At 35.3% G+C, this 8473-nt stretch overlaps 1 pseudogene; it reads left to right on the top strand.

Moving 5' to 3' along the window:
- Window positions 1–1174: 1174 nt before the first annotated feature.
- On the top strand, window positions 1175–1922 carry LOC138148088 (protein transport protein Sec61 subunit alpha pseudogene; annotated as a pseudogene).
- Window positions 1923–8473: the final 6551 nt, after the last annotated feature.

Here is an 8473-nt window from a genome sequence, read left to right on the forward strand (position 1 = left end):
ATTTATTGACAAATAATATCCCATACAAGCCCTTGAAGACTGTCTGATGATTCAAGAAAAATCAAAATTGACAGGTAGTGAAAAAGGCAAGTGCTGCTTTGTGATTCAGTGCAAATTTTAAATTGCTAAAGCTTAATAATATAAAGTTACCAATGGGAGAGTATTTTATTATTTTATATATTAATTTTCACAGCATAAATTTATCATAAAGTTATACAGAAAGCTGAATAACATATAGAATTGAAAATATCATTCTTGGTTTTAAATCATAAAAGGAATTCTGATTTTGGGCAAACTATGTTCTCAAATTGTGCATATATTTGGAATTTAGAGATACATATCTTAAGTAGAGCATTGTTAAAATAATGCTATTTTGCATACTAGAGTAATAGACATTTAAATGCAAACATTTGCTGCCTCTGGTAGTATAAATCAGTCAAGCTTACCATACAAATTTTAAATCAATAGTCCATACAAATAATTTGGTTTCAACCTTCACACTCCACACTTTACAAGATACCTTTTTCACATTTTACAGCTGTGTAAAGCATTAGTTAAAAGAAATGTCTCCTCCCCAACCACCATTCCCACTCTGACCTTACACTAAGTGACATTTTCAACTTTATGCCTATTTGATACAATATTTTTGTTGTTGTTTAGTCATTTCAGTCATGTCTAACTCTTCATGACCCCATTTATGTTTTTCTTGGCAAACATAATGGAGTAGTGTCTATTTCTTTCTCCATTTCATTTTGCAGATGAAGAACTGAGTCAAAAGGTTAAGTGACTTGCCCAGGGTCACATAGCTAGGAGATATCTGAGGCCACATGTGAATTCAGGTCTTCTTTACTCCAGGCCCAGTGCTCTATCCATTGTGCTACCTAGATGCCCCAGAATGTACTAGACATGATAGGTACATGTAATTTAGAAACATTTAAAAGCTTCTTTCTACTGGTCACAATTGCTTTATTTGTAACATGAACTGTCTGGATTAGTCTACTTCTAAAGTCACTTTCTGTTTTAATTTATCAGTCCATGACCATTTTATAGCTAAACCTTCAAAATATGAAAATTTAAGAAACTGATATTGGTGTTTTTTAGAGTTAAAATCATTGAAGTATAAGATACCACAAAAGGTTGAGCTCTGTTAAAGAGACCTCATAAATGATTTGTTATGATTATTACCACTGGGCCAACCATTGTGTGTAATGACTGTAATGTAGCCAGATTCTGAAGAAATGGATTCTTGAATCTGTCTCCTTATAATCATTCAGTTGTTTGTTGTTTGATTGTGTTGCTGTTAGATGAGCTTTCACAGAAAGGTTACAACTCAAGATTTGGTATTACTCTCTTAATTACCCTCTTTTTTGCCACCAATACAGGTGAAACCATTGTCTTGATGGCTTTTAGCCCCACTCACATTAACACTGGTAGAGGTACTGATTTTGAGGGTGCAGTCATTGCTCCATTTCACTTATTGGTTACCAGAATGGACAAAGCCCATGTTTAAGAGAGGCCCTCTAGCCAACATCAGAATTTGTTCAGTCTCATGAAACTCATTGCTATATTCTTGGAGTTTGCTATTATTATACATCTTCACGAATTTCATGTTAATTTACCCATCAAGTCTGCTTGAAATAATGAACAATATAGTGGCCATCCCATCAAGCTTTTCCATTTCTCCAATATTCCCATCATTCTTCAGTCTGACTTGGTGTCTAGCCAATATATCATATTGCAGAGGTTGTCAAGTTCAGTGGTCACTTTTTAATTCATTAGGACAATAGGTTAACGTAAATGGAAAAGGCCCTGCATGTTCCTATCCAATTGGAGTCCTTTCTCCTCTGGATTCTATAGGGGGTATATTTGAAGATCCTTTTCACATGTTTTTTCATATCATCTTTATGCTAGGAACTTTCTAGAAAATGCAAGTTTTGGATAAGTGGTGTTCATGCCTAATGTCTCTATTTGACTCATTAAGGCATTTTCTGTCTGAATTTCAATTTAAAGTTGGACTCTTCATAAAGTCCTACTAATATCTATTAGAGAACATTCAGAAAATAAATTTCTTCCTAAACCTCAGTCCCTCAACAAAGCTGAGTGATCAGGTATTTCCTTAGTATGGGTACATCTTCCCCAACATAAATTGAGATCTCTCCATGACTTTTCTATATATGTCACTCTCATCAATTTTTTAAAACCATAAAGTCTTCTTAATAGGTCTACCCAGAATACTGAAGACCTTCTTTTTGGTAGTCTTCAGTAATATTAAAATATCAGGGCATTGTCCCAGAAAGAGAAACATTTTTGCCTTCCGAGTCAACTTAAAATACAGAAAACTTCATCACCAAAAGCTTGAATACCAGGTGATTTAAATAGCAGCATGTAAAGCCACACACAAGCAGCTTTACAGAAGACTGCTGCTGTGAAGAGCTTTCAAGATTCTGATTACATAGTGTAGTGAACACTCTATTTATTCAATAACAAATCAGATCAAAACATGCACAGAAATCTAAATACAGCATTCACAATGTTACAACTTATCACTAAAGTGGCCACATAGTTTTTACCAGAATGGTCATATAGTTTTGAACCAAGTACATTCTTTTAGTCACTCAATCACAAAGTCCTTAATTCGATCATTCAATTGCTTAGTAACTCAATCATTCAGTCACTTAAGGAGGAATCACTCAGCCACTTAGTAACTCAATCACCCTTAAGGAGGCAAGGCCTCTTTAAGGGACACAAAGTTCAATAGTCAAGGTTCCCCATCCATGGGGTGCAATTAAGTTACAATATCATAATCAGTCACTACTTGGTACACTCTTAAGGGGTAGTGGAAAATGCACAGGCCATCCATCCCTCAGTCACAAGTACTGTGATTCCCCGATAATAAGACCTATCCCGAAAATAAGCCCTCCCCTTACTGTGTAAAATTCCTCTAAAATAAGCCCTCCCCCGAAAATAAGCCCTATTGAGATTGCTACTGTAGTGAAGGTGATCCCCTGTGCTACACGCTACATTACGGTACCCTCTGTATGCACCGTTCCCCCCCACCCGTGAAATGCACGCCGCGCTCCGAGCTGCATCCAATCAGAGCTGCAGCGGTGAGCGCTTCATCCTGTTCTTCCCCAGTGATTTGCTTATTGAATAAAGGTATATTTTTTTGTTCACATTTACCTGTTTATTAAAATTGCTGTCAATGTTCATTAAAATAAGCCCTCCCCTGAAAATAAGCCCTCTGGTGTTTTTCTGTCCAAAAAAATAATAAGACAGTGTCTTATTATCAGGGAAACACGGTAAGTTACAATTTTATCAGTCACTACTCAGTATCCACAGAGAGATCTTTTCATCTTGACCCGAGGTAGGCTCTCAGCTTCCCTGGTTCCCCTTCTATGGTCCCAGCTCCTACTTGGATTTACCAAACTATCACCTAGGTTCACAGCAGACAGCTCCCAGTTTCTTGTCCAGCTCACCACACAGTTCCTGTTCCACACTGAAGCTCACAGTGTCCAGGTCACCTTAAATCCTTCACAGTCTCTGTTCCTGGGAAGTCAAGGCTTAACAAAGCCACAAACAAAGTACCAACACCATAGTCATGCTTCCTCTGGCAGCTCTGGTTGGCCTTCAGAAGTCTTCAGCAAAAATTTCAGCTGGTTCCCAGAATCAAAATCATTTCATTCAGGTTTTCAAAATAAAAATCATTCTCTCCAGCCTGGACCTCTCTTCCTCAGTCTTTAGAACCTGGCTCCAAGAAGGTCTGAAATTCCAGCTAAGGCTTCTCCTTATATACTTATTAGCCCCTCACTGTTCTGCCCCTTCCTGTTATATCAGCAACTTCCTGTTATATGAGCAACAGGGGTTCATACCTTTTGTTTCTTAACAGAAACTTGATCTAATTAATTTCAAACTAGGTGTTAAATACCTGTTAGCTTTGCCAATACAAAGCGATCAAATTACATTACTATTACACAGCATAAATCTATGAAATGTTAAAAAGTTAAAGAAAAAATATGTTCTTTAGCCCTGGACTCTCCCCTTCTATTTCCATAGTAATGGTTGTGTTGTTACATAAAAGGGAGAAAAGTTTCTTAAAAATCACATAATGGTTACCACTCTATACAAATATCAAGTACTAGCACTGTAGCAGCAAGCACCCCAAGCTCCCTCAGGGTTTGCTGCCAGCACAGGTTCTTGTATCTGCTTTGTTAAAGGAAAGCAACTCAAAATGGGTTAACAAGCTTACTTTAATCAGTCAGACATATATCTTTTACTTTGTTCAGGGGAAAAAGGTCAGCACCCCGAACTTCAAAGTATACAGGCAGAATTATCAAGACAGAAACAGATCAAGTAGACAGATTTCCAAACTGTCCAACCATTACATCCATACCCAGTCAACATCTGGGTTTCAATATCTGGGCTTTTCAAAGGGGGGGGGGGGCAGCGGCTCTGGACAATGGCTTCCCAGAATCCAGATCAAATCACAGAACACTTCTCAAAGTGAGCCCCCAAAACAAAGCCTCATATCAGGGCTTATATAGCCTTTTCCTGGCTCAGAGAATGTAACAACCTTATTGACCCACTGGCCAATCAACAATTATCTACTGAAAAACAAGCCTCCCACCCCAGACTCCAGGTGCACTTTAGCCTAGGGGCAGGGAAGATCTTTAAAATTTACATTCCCATTACAAGCACTAACAGCCTGAAAGTAAGCATTTCCCTGTAATACTTAAGATGCAGCCTCAACCAGAGTTTGGACACGTTGACTCATAAGTTTGGGGTAAGTTAGACATATTAACTCTTACCTTTTGTGCAGACACAGTTGCTATTTCCATCAACCGTAATCAAACATGTTGAGTTGTTTATACAAAGGCTGTAGGCTGGATCACAAGGATTATAGATTTGCTGGCAAAAGAAGCCAGTAAAAAAGGGAGGGCAAAGACATACAAATTGCCCAGGAATTGTGGACTCCTGACAGATTGCTCCATTTTTGCATGGGCCAGAGTCACATTCATTTATTTCATCACTACAATTTTGTCCAGTCCATCCAGGAGTACATACACACCTGAAATTAAATGCAAAATAATAATTAGGACCCTCTTGATGCTACTTTTAAATTTTTCAGTACAATAATCCATTACCTAAGAGAAGAATTTTGCTTTTTAGCAAACAACTATGTTGGTAAGCCATTTAGAGTTCCTCAACTGATAACAACTGTATAACAATATTTTTGTTTTAAGAGCCCTACATAACATGATCTGCAGGTGGGATGGCAAAAAAAAAAAAAAAAATCAGATTTATTTATTTATTTATTTATTTATTTTATTTTATTTATTTATTAGATGATACATCACATCATCTCTTTGTCCTGTACTCAGTGCAAGATCAACCACAAAGGAAAGATACCACTTCAATAAAATGTATGATACTCCTATTTTCCCTTAACTTGAGAATTAAACTGGAGCAATTTAGTCATGGGCAATGAGTCTAGGCAAAGCTAAACTGAATTGGACAAGTTGTAACAAGGCAACTAATTAGCTAGATTTGTTACAAGAAACAGACAATTTTCTCTTAAGGGGCAAAACTTTCTTCTCCCTCTAATCCTTAATTTCAGTGGACTGCCATGGAGTTTATGATTTCCAGAGTTAAACAGTAAGGAACAGAAAATGTAGTTTGTAGAATTATCCTAATTTTAAGGTTTTTGATGTTCTCAAAGAATGGGTTGTTTATATATAAGCAAATGATAAAATAGAAGGAAGTTTTTCTGTATTGTGGTATATTGAAAATGTTAATTCTTTTTTTGTTTTTTTTTACTAAAATGGCAATATTTTCTATTTGTACAAAATTTCCATTATATATATACATATACATATATATGTATATGTATATATATATTTTTTTTTCTTTTAGATTGTGACTTTTATGTCATTCTATTCTCATCTTACAAAGAACAAAACCTTAATCACCATGGCTTAGTAGAAAGAGTACAGGATTTGGAATGAAAAAAATATGGTTTTGAAACTTAGTTATGGTACTTACTACCAGTAAGACTGGGTAAATCAGTTGAGCTCTCTTAGCTATAAAATAAGAGAGGTTGAAATAAAGTTCATTTAAAATCCTTTCCAGTTTTAAATTGTATAATCCTTGAATAAGATTAAATTAATAAATCTGTTGTTCAGAATAGGCCACAATCTGATGTGGTTCTATCTATGGAGTCTCCCTTTCCATAAATATCATACATGCATCTTAACTTCTTGCCTAATTGCATTACTATATAATTCATGATCATGCCTTCTGCTTTCTCATTCTGTGCATTTGTTTGAAACCACTCTTTCTACCTAGAATTATCTCTCACCTCTACTTGTCCAAAATCTAACATATTCTGCCATATTCAATCCAAATCCACATCTCTCATAAAGTGTTGCCTGATCACCATAAATGAAAGTTTTCTATTAAGCCTTTGAACTCTTTTGAACACTATGTAACACCTTTATGGTGCTTAATACATGCTACTTAGGCCTATAGTTAACTCCATGTAAACCTATTTTTCCAAGAAGCAGAGCAGGTAAGTATAGGGAGACATAGCAGCGGCAGAGTTGTCTTGATGAATTCTTTGTTGTGATTAGCTATTGAACAAAGGAAAATTTTTAGAAAGGATCTTAGTGTTGTGTACTCTTCCTTTTCTTCCCCAATCATTTTTTTTCCCTGTAGACACAGTGGCAGAATGGAAAGCAACGGGACACACAGTCCTAAAAATAAAAGCTTTTAGATGACCTATAAAATTTAACTTATCTGTTGTTACTCTACGTGTGAGTCCCTGAGCAACAGTTAAATAGGAAATGGACAACTAGACAAGCTGAGTCATAGCACTCCTGCTATTTTCAGTATAAATGAATCCAGAAGAGGAAGAAAATTACAATGGAAGGATAGCTCAGAGGTCTTCCTTGGAGAGGTAAAGCTAAGAATTGGTGACCTTGACTTACTCTTGCATTCAGAGATAAAAAGAAGCAGCATTTAATAATTTTTATCTATTTTCGATGTTACTAATCTTGTTCCTATTTAACTACATGTTGTCTTCTTAATTTCATTGTGAGCACCTTTAAGGGCAAAGACTATTTTCACTCTTTCTTTGTACATTCAGCACTTAGAATAACATTTGACACATTATAATCGAATTTAAATGCTTGTTAACTAATATTTGGTCATTTTGAGTTGCAACACTCAGGAAAAGTATTTGAAGTATTTGCAATGTAAATAATTGCAGCTTGCATAATAATGTCTGTGTCAATGAGTGAAAAGGTAGAGACACTACACAAAACACTTGCTAAGATTGTCTAATAGATACTTCAGTGTTTGATATCTTCATGTAACTATATGTGAGGAGGGTGAAAAATATGTTTAAAAATATGGTTCAGGAGTAGGGGCAAGAGAGAACAAAAACTAAAGGAATAAATGCAATGCTTACGCTTTTATATTATGAACAATTTCCTTGAGAAAAAAATTCTGCATATAAAATTGAAAACATAGAACACACAAAATCTATTATATTTTAGCAGAGGTGAAATGACTTTTTATGAATGTGGAAATGCTTGCCTTTGTAAATATTCAACAACAAAATTCTTAGAGAAAACATAAACAAACATATAAAGGAAATGAGAAGAAAAATGTTAATTAGAACAATTCTATGCTGACCTATTTTAAAATATTGGTTAAATATTTGGAAACAGTTTGAAAAAAAGGACATTGACACTAAGAAGAATAACTACATACTATAATTTTAATTACTAGGATAAAATAGAATAATAGAGCCTGATAAGGGTCTTAGCACTAACAATTGACTTATTTGCCAATCAAAGATACACGACAGCGAAGTCATGATCAGGAATGCCTAATAAAAAAGCAAAAAGCTGTGCCTGTGGAGGGGAAAACAAATTTAAAAATTGCTTGCTGTGAGACATGGTAAAATAAAGTACTCCAGAGAGAATTTAAGGATGAAAATGGAAGGATAAGAAACAAAAAAGAGAGAGAAGATTGGCAAATAGATTAATAAGAAACTTTTAAATGATCGAAGATGGTAGCACATTTTGATGCTAGCATCACAGTACTTAGTGTATTTGTTGATTAACTGGATATGCCAATGAAGAAAATGAAGATGGGTAAATGAGCTGGACAAGACCAATAACATACAGAGGCTGTCTGTGCTGGAGTTGACACAATAGTGACAGTATTAGATCACCTGAAAGCAGTTAAGGAATCAAAGGTATGGAGGAGAAGAAACAACTTCACACTCATTACTATCATGAAGGACTGAAAAAAACAGAATCTTAGTAACTACCAACATTTTTCCTACTTTTCCATTCATCAGTTGTTTAAAAAAATATTATACCCTACAAACCAAGGGCATTGTCTGTGATGGTATTACATTGGAACAAGCAGACTTTCATAAACTGTATTCTAAAGTAGAATACATCTT

Source organism: Petaurus breviceps, unplaced genomic scaffold (genome assembly GCF_028583685.1).
Source record: "Petaurus breviceps papuanus isolate PSGF00001 unplaced genomic scaffold, PetGlider_PUasm1.0 90822, whole genome shotgun sequence".
In the NCBI taxonomy this organism is placed as follows: domain Eukaryota; kingdom Metazoa; phylum Chordata; class Mammalia; order Diprotodontia; family Petauridae; genus Petaurus; species Petaurus breviceps.